The sequence below is a fragment of the Cephus cinctus genome, unplaced genomic scaffold (assembly GCF_000341935.2).
Source record: "Cephus cinctus unplaced genomic scaffold, Ccin1 Ccin1_scaffold0129, whole genome shotgun sequence".
In the NCBI taxonomy this organism is placed as follows: domain Eukaryota; kingdom Metazoa; phylum Arthropoda; class Insecta; order Hymenoptera; family Cephidae; genus Cephus; species Cephus cinctus.
In genome coordinates, this window is record NW_014332862.1 from 1,802,074 (window position 1) to 1,816,773 (window position 14,700).

Sequence of the window (14,700 nt, forward strand, 5' to 3'; positions counted from 1 at the left end):
CCCCTCCCCCTCCCCCTCCCCCCCCACCTTGAAGCTTGAACTAACGCCCGTGGTTTTAATGCACTTGTCTACTCCAGATGCGTTCATAAAGACATATATGACGTCTGTCGAACGACTAAGCACGAGAACCGTCGAGGTTTCCGTGACGCGGGCACAGAGAGGTATATAGACACAAATAGCGAAATCAGAAAGACAGAAAGACGAAGAGAGTGAGAGTCGTTCGAAGGGGATTGAGAGGGAGCGAGAGAAGACTAGAGAGAGAGAGAGTGAGAGTGAGTGGGAAGGGTGAGGAAGAGCACGCCGAGATGAAATGCATTTTAAATTCTAAGTATCCGCTCGCGGCGCGGAAAGACCTCGACTCTTTGCTTGCATAATCCTGGGGATGGTGTGTGTCAAAAAGGAAGGAAAAAAAAAGAAAGAAGTACGAAAGAAAGAAACAAAGAGTCGGAGAATGGTGGAGAGGATGGGGGTGGGATAAGGAAAGAAAGATAATGTAGAGGAAGGACTCATGCCGGATGCTGCGTTACTCTGTTCTTGTCTGACTACATACTGCTACCCCTCGGCATTCTAACGAACCCTTTATCTATTATGGTTTTCGGGAGGGTATACTTGGATTGCTAACCGCACTGCGGTACTTCAGTGCACCTGTAATTTTGGGTGGGAAGAATTTTTTTGGATATTTAAATACAATTTTGCTAATAATTATTCGCGCGGCTGTACATTACGCGCTCGTTCTACTTGCGCACACGGTGCCGTCGCTGACCCTCTCCTAATTCAAGGTACTACCGTCGCGCCATCACAAACGCACCCTGGCGGACACTCGCCGAACCTTTTAGGGGTTGATGCTAAGTGGAAATACCACGACGGGTCAGACTTACCTTCTTAGTCCTAGTTTATGCGCACCAGCCGGCTCTCTTCGTTACGGCTTCATTCGTCAGTCTAAACAATAGAAAAGTATCATATAAGTAATTAAAAAATTTCAAGAAATACTACTTATCGAGCTACCTATCTAGTTGCCTGTCCTGAGAAACCTAATCTCGAAAAAAATTCAAAAATATTTCCGGATTAAAAAAAATCATCATACCCAACCCTCGTACAATCCAAATTGTAAGTTCAAGCGGGTTGCAAATTATGTGATTTAGCTACAGTGCCCCGTGGAACACAACGATAAGGGTTGCTCTCGGCGTATCCTGAAGCGAAAGATGATATCCGCAACGACATAGTTCAACGACGCAGTAAAGAGCGCAGTGTACATCGAATTGGCAACAATAGAATTGACAAGAATAGAAGCAAAAGGGAGAAAGGAAAGTCAAGAAAAGATCTGACAAAGAAAAGGGTCACCAACGTATATGTGGATACTCATACGTGAAGTAGTACACACATGCCTATATAATCAGCATGCAGGCAAGGACAACACGCGCGACGAGGTAAGCGAGCGCAATTCATTTAGCTCAGGTAAAGCTCAGTAAAAGTTCTTGGAGATGTAATTAGCTTGTCTTTACACATCAGCAAAACAATGCCGGTGCGTAATTAGTATGCATCTCGTACGGTTCCGATTCAGCATCCCCCCACACGTAGAATCAACCCCTTCGTCGGTATCCCCACCAGAATTGCTCTGCCTGTCATCCCCTCCCCGCCGCCAGTAATACATCCTCCCCTCCACATTCGTCTCATCCATCCTTCTTTCGCTAACCCTTCCTTCCATATACGTCTCCCCTTCTCCCTCTATCTTTTTCGCCCTCGCATTATGTATCCGTCTCTCTTGCACTTTTCACTTGTTCCATACTTCCTCTCGCTCTCTTACTCCCGCTCTCTCTCTCTCCCTCTCTCTCTCTCTCTCTCTCTCTCTCTCTGACGGACTCTGCGACTCAGGACGAGCCTCCAACACCGTCCTAGGTAATGCATTCACGTGCAGTCGAAGCCTCACGTGCACGAAGCGCACATGAGATCTCACACGCACGTATCAAATCCATATGTGACGTGTAGGTGACTGTATAGCCTACCCAGACCGGTAGTTATATTGAGCTAGGTATATCAACCCTTATATTACAAGATCATTGCGCATTGACTATATGCACTGTAATGGACGGTACTGCGTATTACCAGAGACAAAGAGTACACTGTCATTGGTGCCAATGAGAATTGTCTATTGTTAATTCTCAATTGACCGATGACAAGAGCGAACGGTACTTGTCGACTTAGTATTTATGTCAATTTTTCCAACGTATTTCTTTTACCGTATTTCAAGTCCGACTTATTCATAACCTCTACCTACTTACAATACCCGTGTAACTTGTCCAAACCCATTCCTTAATTAACTTAACTACGTATGTTCGTAATTCTGATAACCCTAGAGCGTATTGCTATACGAATTCGAGTATCGATATCACGGAGTTAGCTTAAATGGGATATTGACGGTAGCGACAAAGAATGCGAGAGGGGGATGCTAATGAAGAATTCCATGGGACTCGCTTAAGGGTGGTAAGGGAAGATGGGGCTTAATTTAGCAAACCTGAGTGGTATCTCAAAAGCGTATGGTACTATTCTTAACGATAACTGCTATCAGTGATATTGCTTACAGCATAACAATGGCCTTTTGTGAACATTAGCATGGTAAACTAGGTCATTGCCACAGTTCGACATATTTGAACATGTCGCGCTGTGTCGAAGTCGCGATTTAAATTTTCGGTGCAACGAACTTTTGCATAATGAGCGGGTCGCAGGGGTGACACCGTGGGTGTACGGGTGGAGGAGGGAAGGAGATAGCTATATATAATACACATATTAAATATGCAGTTTTGCACATGCAGCTACTGTATGCCGTAACCACGTGAGAGAACTGCATAACGAGAATGAGAGAGGGAGATAAACAGATAGGCAAAGTGGGTATAAGAGAGAGCGCAAGAGAGAGAGAGAGAGAGAGAGAGAGAGAGAGAGAGAGAGAGAGAGAAAACAGCGGGAACGCAAGTAAGCCTAGGGGAGTGTGAAGGGGGAGAGGGCGGCGGGGGGGGTCCTGCGAGGTCGCGGATATTTTCATTTGATTGCGTTAATTAAACTTGGTGCCAGGCGTTGACCTTTGAAGTTCAGTAGCATGCATCTATACCAATTACCGGTATTATTAATTGCGACGAGTTCCTATTTTCGGGAACGCTTCCGTTTTCCACGCTTTGCTGGCAGCCATCGGGAAATTGCCTGTTTGCCCACTTGTCCGCGCACCTCCGCCTATGCTCAGCCACGTTCACCTGTGTACACGTACGTTCCACCTATGTCCTCGCGTTCAGGTACCTCATCATTCCCAGAAACATATACAGTCCATTCCGATGACTCCTAACTGCACTTCCTACTTCTGATTTTCATTGGTCCCCGAATCTCTCCGTCATTTCAAACTCCGCATTGCCTGTATGTATGTCCACTGCCAATCCCAATGCAGTTTCGCTTCCACGTACGACAGTCGGAATAACCACCGAGATGAATACTTTTGTCTATACGTAATCGTACTTCCGGTGGCTATTCTTAATTTTCCTCGCTGCGGTTTGCGGTATTGATCTCGTTGCGTAGCTTTGTTTAAATGGAGATTACAGGAAGAGTGGAGAGCCTGATAAAAAGGAGCAGGGAGATAAGCAGTGTCGCAACGGCCGCGCGTCATAGAAATCATGGTGGTGGATCTTCGTGATAACGCGATATTGTGTACGAATGGTCGAGATGGTGATTGCTTGAGACGTCACGTTTTAATGTTGGCGTCAACTATTTTTTACACAAGTTCAACCTGGCACTTTTACTACTCCTTCGTCAATTTTCTTTACCCTCAGGCGAGTTCTCATGATTACAATGGCTAATATACGGTTGCTAATGCCAAATCTGGACGGATTATGAAAATTTTTTCGATTTCGACTGTATTCGTTTGTCAACGCGATTAACTATTTGATGATTCATCGTCGACTGAGAAACTTGTTCCTCGTGGAAACGCGCCTTGAGCATTAGAATGGTATACGTTGTAACGTAAAGTTAATCGGATGGGCTATTGAAAACTTTACGATTATTAGGTAATCACTGTTGAGAAGTATCACTATCTGCGTAAAAAGATGTCACGTGACCGCGACTTAATAAAAGTTTCATAAGTTAATCGGGGTCGCGAGCTTAAGGCGCGTTTTACAAGGGTGCGAAGGCGAACTTGCGAAATCCCAGAGAACAGCTGTCATTCTCTCCGGGATAATTGTCTCACTACACTTGCCAAGACATAACCCTTAAACCGTGAAACTTCCCCTAAACAGTTTGGACTGTCGCCCGGTGAGGATTTTCCTGGAATTTCCAGGAATCCTCGGGAATTTCCTTGCGAATTCTCATTGGGGGTAGTTTGAATCCACCCTCGGTCGACTCTTTAATACCGACCAACATCCGCACGATACCGAATACTATAGTAACGGGTGATAGAAAACAGAGGTTCAACGTCCCTTGGGAAAAAGGGTTGAAAGTCGTATGAAATTTGGAAGGAGATGGAATAGCGAAACGGAAGTTGGCTCCTGGTGAATTCTCAGAGGTAAATTATAAAGTTTCCTAGTAAGGACTGGAAACAGTCGGAACATTAGGAACTTTGAAATCCGCTGGGTCCGCGATAGAATTCGCGAGACGAAGGCAGCCAACGCAACAAACGAAAATTCTATTAAGCCGAATTCATCGGCGATATGCGCGAGCGTCTTGTCGCGGGACGTTAAGCCACTTGCGAACGTCAAGTTTTCTAATTCTATCTGAGATTCGCTCTTATCCCAGGGGACTCCGTGGTGAAATTACTTTAGGGAAATTAATTAAGAAGCGAAAGACACACCGCGAGATATACGCTACGTCGACGGCACAACGATACGGACTTAAGATCTTTCAGCGACATGAATTTATTACCATTGGAAACCAACCAAGATGCTTTGACGTATTTTACATTGATTTCTATATCTATACACATGCTTACTATAGATATCCTATATATATACTATAGATATACTATAGAATAGGGTTCTCGTTTTCCTTAAGGCCAATATTCATGAAAGATTTTATGTTTTTATACTTTTCACGACTGTCAATGACACCTTGTCTTCTTTCGATTTTCTCTTTTTTTTTCACTTCTCTTTGCTTTTTATCCCTTCTACGTTTTCAGTCCATTTCGTGGATTAAACGTTGATCCTTTCACCGGGACAAATATTGGGAGGAGGCGCGATAACAGGAGACAGAATTCGTGCTGTCGCTGATTGTGCGTAGAAAGCTACGGTTTACCAGCAGATGTTGATAACGGAACTAGAGACTCAGGGACTCTGACAGCTGCCCCCTATTGTTCGCCATGACTACTGATTAGGAGGTCAAAGGCCTCTTGCGATCCGGCTAAGGAGGATCTTTAAACCGTCTTTTTTATCTCATTATTGAAAATTTCTAATTAACCTCGTTTGTTGTAATTTCCAAATACCTTTGACATATGTAACTGCTTTTCTTCTATTTTGATTCAGACTTTAGTTGGAATTTTAAAAAACTGGATTTTAATAATAAAAGATGCTCGCGACTCCAACTGGCGGGTGTCACTATTATTATTCGTATACGTACCAAAGATTGATTTGTGTTTGCGCATGTATCGAGCAATCGAGGCGTTTGGGTGTGAAATATGAAATCGAACCTGCGTTCTGGGAAATTTCCAATACTTTTCGCAATTTTTCCTGCGGTTCGCTAACTTCGGTCTGACCGCAAAACCGGAAGTGGCGCCAAGAAATCATGATAAAATCTCTGGTTATTCGGTACAGCAATGAAAAAAAGAAAGTAACAGAAAAATACGAGAAAGGAGATAAAAACGAGTCAAAATGAAAAAAAAAGGTAAAAATGTGCAGCTACGATTAATTGACGATTAAAAACAGAAATTGGCGATCGAGTCGGCAACACGGAGACTTTTGGCCGCGCACATGGACATGCCCGAAATAAAAGTCGAAAAAATACAGTTATACACAAGTACAGACATCGCGATTCCATTAGCCACGCGTCAATTTCGCGAATTATCAAACAATCGGCAGATTTTACCGGTCGAGGTATAGAAACTCGCCCATTTACTGGATCTCCCATTAAATAATGCCAGTGATTTTCAACTGGCTTTCTGCGAATGGCCGTCGGCTACAGCAACATAAAGTCGCAATAGGAAAGTTGGAGATAAAAATTTTAATTAAACATTTTTGCGCATTAAACTACCATCTTTCGTTTCGCTAATCTCATTTGAATGATATGAAAAGTAAGCGATTTCGTTAAAGAAAAAATAAAAAATAAAATTACAAGTCAACTTTCTTTATCAATTAATACGCCGCCATGCGACGATTAAATCAATTTTTATGTAAAGAGGACCTAAATATCTCGTAGAGGAGTTTAATATTTTTTCTCGACTCCTCTTCAACTTCCGTCCTTATCAACATTTCGCGCAACCCTTCGTCGCGCGTAAATAATTTTTCAATTGGCGAAATCATTAACTGCCAGCACACTCTCTACTTGTAGGTTGCAAAAAACAAGTATACATGTGTGTATATATATATATACGTTTTATTATTCTACTCTTGAAACTAACACCGAATACACGAATTCAAAACGAATGACAGAGATCGGCGTTACTGTTGACACGTCACCGCAATTTCTATGATTATTTCGGCCAACGATAAGCAGAGCTCTTTTTTTTTAATTTCACAAACAAAAAGCCCCATCGACTGGACACCGAAATAAATAAACACTCGCGCTAAAATACTGCGCGTCCGATCGATTCGTTTTGTCGGGATTTCCGGTCGCATCCCGGATACCGGAAACCATCCCTACTGTCTCCTAAAAAATGAAACTGAAGGGTCGAGGTTTTGCAAAGGAAACAAGAAAAAGGTGGGTTAACAAAAATAAACAAGACGGGTACACACCAAGGAGACAATAAAAATTATATTTCACATGGACAAAAGTTGACAAACAATAAACAATAGCAATAAAATAATAACAATTAAAAAAAGAACAATATTCCAAAAAACGATAAGTACACAACGATAAGTATTCACCGAACGTCCAACCGAGTCGTCGATAAAAATGCCCTTAATTACTTTTGAAAGGTCCTCCGCGGATTCCTGAGGAGGAACGGTAGTAATCGTACAACACAGATTATTGACTTTCCACAGTTGCACTGTTTCTTCGCAAAACTTCAGTTACCTTTAAATTATACGTTGCGTCCTAAACGTTCTTGTATCCGTGAGAACACGTGCACACTGTGTTTAGGGGTTGGCGCGACACAAGGGGCGTTTCTGAAACGCGGTAAAGCCGCTTATTATTATTTTCCTCTTTCTTTCCCCTTACATCAGGCCCACCGTCCTCATTCCCGTAAACTCACAAGACACCAAGTATAATACGAAGAGATCACTAACCCCAACGATTATCTCTGCCGACAGTCTTTCCTCTTGTAATCCTCCAGTAGTCCGACACTCGAAAATCCTCCCAAGTCCAAAGAAGAACCGAGCCACGTAATTAGCTACCAGAGTATCACGGTTCGCCCAGAAGTCCTGGGTGTCACATTCGCAAGACAAGCTCCCCCAGACACCGGCAAAGCGCGTCAGTCGACGAATTCGCGACAACTTCGCAACGAGCTTCGATTACCCTTCGAAGGGTAGAGTCGTGCGTGAATGTCGCGCAGAGAGGAGGCTGCCCCTTCGTGAGGATTGGAAAGGAAAAGCACAATTGTCCAGCGGCACCGTTATCACGTGAAGTGGGCAAGTGAATGCGCGTCGCACTCGGGTTCGGCCCTACGAACTGGCCAAGTGTCAGAATGTCCGAGCGATCTCGGCCGGCTATTCTTCACGTCGTACTTGCAGGGGGGAGCGGGTGCGATGAATCTGAAGACGATGATGTTTACGGTGCGCGTACGCGATGTTTACATGTCTGGGCCGCAGCGGTTGACAATGCTGGTTTACGTCGTGGATGGTTACGTGCGCGTGTCTCGTGTGAATGTCAGCGGCCGATATGCGTGACTGGTGCGAATGTCTATGAGAAAGGGTTGACCGTCCTGTGTCACTGTGTGCGTGTGCGTGCGTGTGGCCCGTGCACGTGTCGGTGTGTGCGCGTGTGAGTGTGTGTGTGTGTGTGTGTGGGTGGGGGGTAGGGGTGGGGTGCGCGCGCGCGAAGATGTGCGAAGTGGCGCGGCGCGTAGAGGTTATAACGAGGTACGCGTCTTAAGTGATTTCGGCCTAGCTGGTCAGCCAGCAGCTCCGTATGATGAGGCCGCCGCTTTGCTACTGACAGACCTAAAGACCACCCTAACCCTGCAGTCAGGGATGCCCCCACCCACCAGATCCCCCGGGCCACCCCCGGCCGCACGAAACAACCCTTAGCACGATGCCACCTCCACGGCGACGGCGCAAACGCACTCTGCCTCCGAGGGTAGTCTTATCCCCACCGCGTCCTGGCAACGCCACCGGAGGAGTCCGAGGGGGGCCTCCAACCCTACCCCCAGCCGACTTCCATCACCCCGTGGCCCAGCGCGAACCCTCGGAACCCCCACCTCCAGGAACCAGCAGCGCCTCCCGAAGCACCCCCTGCCAATCCTCGACCCCCTTTGCGTCTTAAGATAAAAACACGGGCAATCGAGTTTTACAGTTAACCCACTCGCTCCCACTACCGTCGTCCTCGCCGCAACCACCGCCAATGTGGGGGATGCCCTCACCCAAGTCGCGGCCGATGAGGACGACTTTGCCTAGGAGGACCAAGAGGAATAGGAGAGCACTGGGAGAGGACTAGGAATATACCTAACCCCCTTGGCAACCCCTCTGTGGATGTCGTATGTTACGTACTCTTCGATCGGAAATTTTTTCACACTTCCACTGGGTTAGGTATTGGCGTTACTGGTTGGCTTGGTGCGTGTGTCTTCTTCGGCATTCTCGTAAGGCTTCATACTCGTTCTGTGTAGATAGTCATAGTGTGCAGCTTTCTCTTCTGATGAACCAGGTACTTGGACTTATGGGTATCCAGACACGTATACCACCCCCTGTGACTCGGCGTTCACTTGTTACGGCAGAGCTTCTTCGACTTTCAATTCTTTCAGGCAACCTTCAATTTTTTTTACCAATATCGCAATCCCTGACATTCGCTACCGTTGTAACCCTCACTACTCATCCCCTTGATCTATCTTCCCACCTCTGCACCCTCTGCGACCACCATGCGCTACCTTCGACACTCGCCCCTCACGCGGCTGCTCACGATTACGGCTGTGCGCATTCTTGCGATTTTCCCGCGCGCTTTTTTTCTACCCTGTCCTCCTGCCACTCGCTCGCTACCCTCGTTTTGACAAACGATCGCTTACGATTATCAAAGTTTTATAGACTCTTCTTGTCGTCTGATTATTAAAGTGACTTTTTTTTATGTACACGTTGCTTTAAGATTTTTTTATTTTTAACCAAGTCACGTAGTTCGCGGGACAGTCAATCTACTTTAAAGTACGGGCTTTTGGCGGGAAGGATGCCCCGGTACAAATACAGTCTAAATAGTTAAAAAAAAATTATAATTTTTCATAATTAATCTCAAGTTGGTCTATACATTTTATTCGTATGGTCAAAATATTTTCGGTTGTTGCATTAGTTTTGAAAAATTATTGTATACGGTACATTAAAAAAAAATATGTTATGAGATATATATATAAAAAGCAACAAAAGCTACTTGATTTTTGTAGGTAAGGTAAATTGTACTATTTTTTTAATTTTCATACTTTACCGAACGCTAGACACACCGTGTTTCTAGGAAACGACAATATAAAGTTAATTTCACCTGCATTTCACGTTCTCATAAATTCGCGAACGAAATGATAAAAATTCCAGAACACGTGATTCTCATATTAATTAAATCCATGTTCAATCTGTGAACTCACCGAAAAAACCACTTACGAATTGGCAAAGTTAATTTATGGACAGCGACAATCCAGACTGATAGTATAGAATCAAATCGGACACCGACAGTTTTCGCCTGTCAGATTTATGCATTTTACACGACTATTCAATTGCCCAAACCCATTGATCAGCTATTGAATAGCTTTATTCCTCCTAACTTAATGAAAACAAATTCTGCTAAGACATTAAGTTTTCGTCATTTTTTGACTTTCCGAGTGAAATTTAGCTTGAGTGACCTATCGACCTCCCATATCTCCACCTCTCAACCCTCAATCCTCATATGACTCTCTAAACCCCCCGGAATACGCGCACCACCCAATCGACACTCATTTAGATTTTTACCCCCACCTTTCCCAACGACGCGTCGATTGTTTATGACACGATTCATTTCATTATTAGCTATTTATACGCAAGCATCGATCGCCGGTTACGGACCACGCGGCTTCACGACAACAACAACTCCAAACACGTTTTACCCGGCATTTTCTATACAGGCATGACGATATTTTTTTTTTCTTTCTTATAATCCCCATAGCAAGACCGGCCAGACAGGTTTTTCCTGGGACAACTAGTATTGGGATCGTCCCAGGAGGACCCCTTTTATACGTTCAGTTGTTCACCAATTCTTCTTGCGACAAGATCCGACAGTTTACAGTTGACCGTTTATAGACGTGAAACGACAATTATCAAGAGACGCTGCTGAGGTTTCTCATTTCGTGGGATCCTTTTATCTCTTATTTCCTTCCTCAGTGATATTCGGCGCGAGGCGTATTTATTTTACCAGTAACACGTTGCAAACGTGACATTCGTACGTTTGATACTCATTTCTACAGATGGAAAAGCGATTTGTGAATTTCAAAAAGAATTTCGAGTGGGTCTTATAGTGATTTATTTTTTAAATTTCTGTCAGAATTTTCTCCACGTTTTTCTCCTGTACCATATATTTCATTGCGTTTTTCAAAAAGCTACGTGAAAGTGATGTTTCGAGATTGTCATGGGTGTGATGGAGGTCCACAGAATATTTTTGAATTTTCATATATTTTCCGTTATTCAAAATTTCTTGTGTCGAGTTCCTCAATGTTTCGTGATTCGCTGGATTGTCTTTTGGATCCTCCGAGGATTCGACAAAACATGTTTTCAAAACCTGATTTCTGATCTGATCCATCGTGAAAATGAGATATATTTTAAGAAAAAAAATTTTCAAAAATATTCTCTCAACAACAAATCACTTTCGTAGACGTGCGAAGGCGAAGCGATGCTACGTGGGCTTCCGACGGGGAAATAGATACGGCCGATCTTCAGCGTCTGGCCTGTCTCTTGCTCTTTTCTACTTTCCAGCTCACAGTTATCAATTTTTCTCGACTTTTCCAATTTTCCTTGTAACACCAAAAGAATGATGCATTTTCCCCCCTCAATCTTAACAACGGTCAATTCTCAATTGTATTTACTTCCTTACACTTTTCATATGTCGCACACACGACACTGCTCCAATTTTGAACGCCCATAAAATTATCATAATAATTTCCCCTTCGCTAAAGAAATTCCATCGATCCCTCTTAATTCACACAGTGGCACTTTTTTTTTCCCCGACAAAAACTCGTAATCCACTGATTCTTGCGCCACTCATCAAAGCTCGGGGATATGTTGAAAATTTTTTAAAATTTCTTTTAATAATCCCACGAACGTCACTATCAACATTTCGTACGAATAAGACGTGTCCGTATACAATTTTTTAAAAACTTGCTTCCCCATTTATTCACATTCGAATTATCACTGTATTCGTCGCGTTATGACCATTTCTGACGTTACCACTCGCATAATTAATCTCACGGTAAATTCCTTATTTCCAACTAAGAATAATTTCCGCACATCGGCATACTATCAGCATACTCAAGTATATGTATTAACGAGCATATAGCACTAGCTGTTCTGGCCCACGCGTACGATAGCTGCCACTCAGATTGATACAGCGAATTAACGGAGCGTTAATTATCGAATATTATTAGCAGCCGTGAGAATAAAGTCGGCACGTTTAAATTCCAATGCATTATGCAGTCCTCGTTTTTATAGTGTCTCTCTCTCTCTCTCCCCCCTTCCTCCCTCCCTCCAACGCATCTCCTCATCCTCTGTCAAATAATATGTCTCTTTCTATCTCTATGTATGTATTTTCTCTCTCTTTAAAACCAACGTATAATTCGTCGCATTGTTTTTTTATAAAATTTCTCTGGCATATTTCTATTAGATTTCATCATCAAACGTCATCGGACTAAATTTTCATTTTTACTTTCACATTTCTTTATTGTCGCTCATTGTGCAACGTTATCACTTCTGAAAGGATGAACACTTTTATCCATTCATATTCGTCATGGTCAGCGGATCTTACTTATGTCTTCACTGAGTGCAATGATTTGCAGGGTTTAGTCATGGAATCGAGTCATAGGAACAAAGTAGCGCCAGGCAGTTCAAACAAACGCCGTATTTCATATACACAATTAACGTGAGTTTTGTATTGTTCTGAAAACAGTGTAAATAAAAAAGAAGTTGTAACAGTGAGTACATGACGTAGCACGTGTCTCGTAGTACGAGAAGCTTCCATCGTCTGTCAGCCGATACAATCACCACTCTTAAAATCCATTTAGTTCCATTCTGCGATTCTCCTTCGTTCCCACCTTCAATTCCATTTCGTAGTCGCTTCGTTTCTTCGTCCAGTAAAAACACCGAGTTTCATTGACAAGTGCTCGCGTATCCTCGTGTCAAACTTTACGTACAAAATCTCTTGAGAATTCACCAGCACCGTAACACAGTCACCATAGCACCACAGTTTAACTCTTTATTTAAATCGCGAACTGTTTAATCATCCTTCATAATCAATTTAAGAAAAGAACGTTTTTTTTTCCACAAAACGACACAGAGGGAAAGAGAGAGAGAGAGAGAGGGTGGGGGGAACAGAGAAAGATAATTTACAGGAAGCAGAAATGACAAGGAAAGCGATGCTTGTACGAAGAAAAAGTGAAGAGAAGTCTCTGAGGAAAATCAACGTAAATACTTTAAGTTGCAACAAGATTTGAATCTGGGATCTACGAAGAGTGGATAAGCGAAGCGAGGAGGTGAAACGAAGGAAAAATAAAGTCGAAGAAGCGTAGATAGAGAAAAAAATATATATATATAGATAATGTTACTTACCACTTCGTGAAGGATCTCTCTTGAGCAGACAGTATTAGTAGGATCCGTTCGTCCGCAGCCCCAGAGCCGGCTGTGATGCACTCGTTTCCTCGGGGGTCCCGTGTGCGCTTTCCTCGTGTGTGTCGTGTCACGAACTTGCGGGCTTGCGGGCGCACTGCCAGTCGCCAGTCGCGTAGGCGGAGAAGATCGCGGATGCTGTAGAGCAGACCACGCGCCAGCCGCCAGCCGGTGGCCTCTGGCCCGTACAGTGGCGCCTCTGGAGGACGGCGTCGCAAGCCCGCAAGTCGCGCTCGTCGGAGACACCTTGGGAGGGGGAAGCTTGCGACGAAGAGATGCCGAGAGAGAAGGAGCGAGAGGGAGAGAGCATGAGTTGAACATTAGTTAAAGCAGGAGGGAGCTTATGAGCCGGATCGTGGAATAAAGGTGGAGAATGAGACGGACGTATATACGATATTACATACTTAGGAGAGAGAGAGAGAGAGAGAGAGAGAGAGAGAGAGAGAGAGAGAGAGAAAGTGAAGGGTTGGTTTTCGCGCTTCGTGTCACTGTACGTTTCTCGAGCTCTCGCAAGTTGTTACTGGACAAAGAGAGAAAGATAGTCCTATAGGTAAATGCATCGGTAAGAGAGAAATAGTGATCAGTTAGGAGGAGAATGAGAACGAGAAAGAGAGAGAGAGAGCAGGAGGGTGGTCAGGATGAGTAGAGGAGGTACGGGTGGACGTAGGGAGATGTTGGCTGAGTAACCGAGGGTGACTGTGGATGAGGGGGGGTTGGAGATTTGAAGGGGGTGGTATTTTCGCACGTCTACGCGAAACTCTCTCTCTCTCTCTTTCTCTCTCTTCCCAGTCCTTCTCCTGCCTTGTTGGACTTATACGTGTACGTATACGTGTTTCTGAACAAGGATGCCTCATACTGTGTATTTGTGGTAATGCACGTAGAGAGATACGTACGTGTGATATCCTTGGTAGGAGAGCATCGTACTCGCATGCCTAACAGAGCAAGGGGTTGGCCTCCCTCTACTATGGGCTAATCCCACGAGCTTTCACTTTTAAGAATCATAAAAATAGAGTAGAAACACTCCCTTTTCACCTTACTCGCTCTCTCGACCTACCCGACCTTTATAACTGAATGGACGGTACTATTTAGTAGCAGTGCTTATCCTGTCTACTGAAATTTATGTATTTTCTATTTTGACGTACATAACACGAATTCTTAATTATATTACTCGTATGGGTTGGGATAGTATATGATTTCAATTTTTTTATTTTTCTCAGTACTCCTTTGGAAAGTAATGATACGATTTCACGTGTGATTACGCAATATTTGAAGAAATAAAAAATAAAACTCTTTGAATTTTCTATTTTGTTTTTTGATTAGGTTTTGAAATCCCTTTTAACCATCGCTTTATCCATTCTTGAGTTTTTCTAAGAGTTGATTTTGACGGTATAAAAAATGAAATTGCACGAGTAGGAGGACCCATAATTAGTTATTAGGTAATTATCTTTGGTAGGAGAGGGTCGAACGGAATGAGAGAGGGTATGCATGATCGTGGTAGTAAAAGGAGGGAGGTTTGTTGCGGGTTTCTAGCCATGCGCCGAGAAGC

At 43.7% G+C, this 14,700-nt stretch overlaps 1 protein-coding gene across 9 annotated transcripts in view; it reads right to left on the reverse strand.

Moving 5' to 3' along the window:
• Nucleotides 1-13,341, reverse strand: part of LOC107262914 (homeobox protein prospero) — a 108,894-nt gene extending 95,553 nt beyond the window's left edge. For 5 of the 9 annotated variants that reach the window (XM_015729576.2, XM_015729573.2, XM_025080301.1 and 2 more), the window contains exons 1-2: nucleotides 13,098-13,341; nucleotides 879-939 (exon numbers count right to left, since the gene is read on the reverse strand). The gene's annotated coding sequence lies outside the window, so the exon portion shown is untranslated. The other 4 variants (XM_025080295.1, XM_025080300.1, XM_025080297.1 and 1 more) reach the window with 3 other exon arrangements.
• Nucleotides 13,342-14,700: the final 1,359 nt, after the last annotated feature.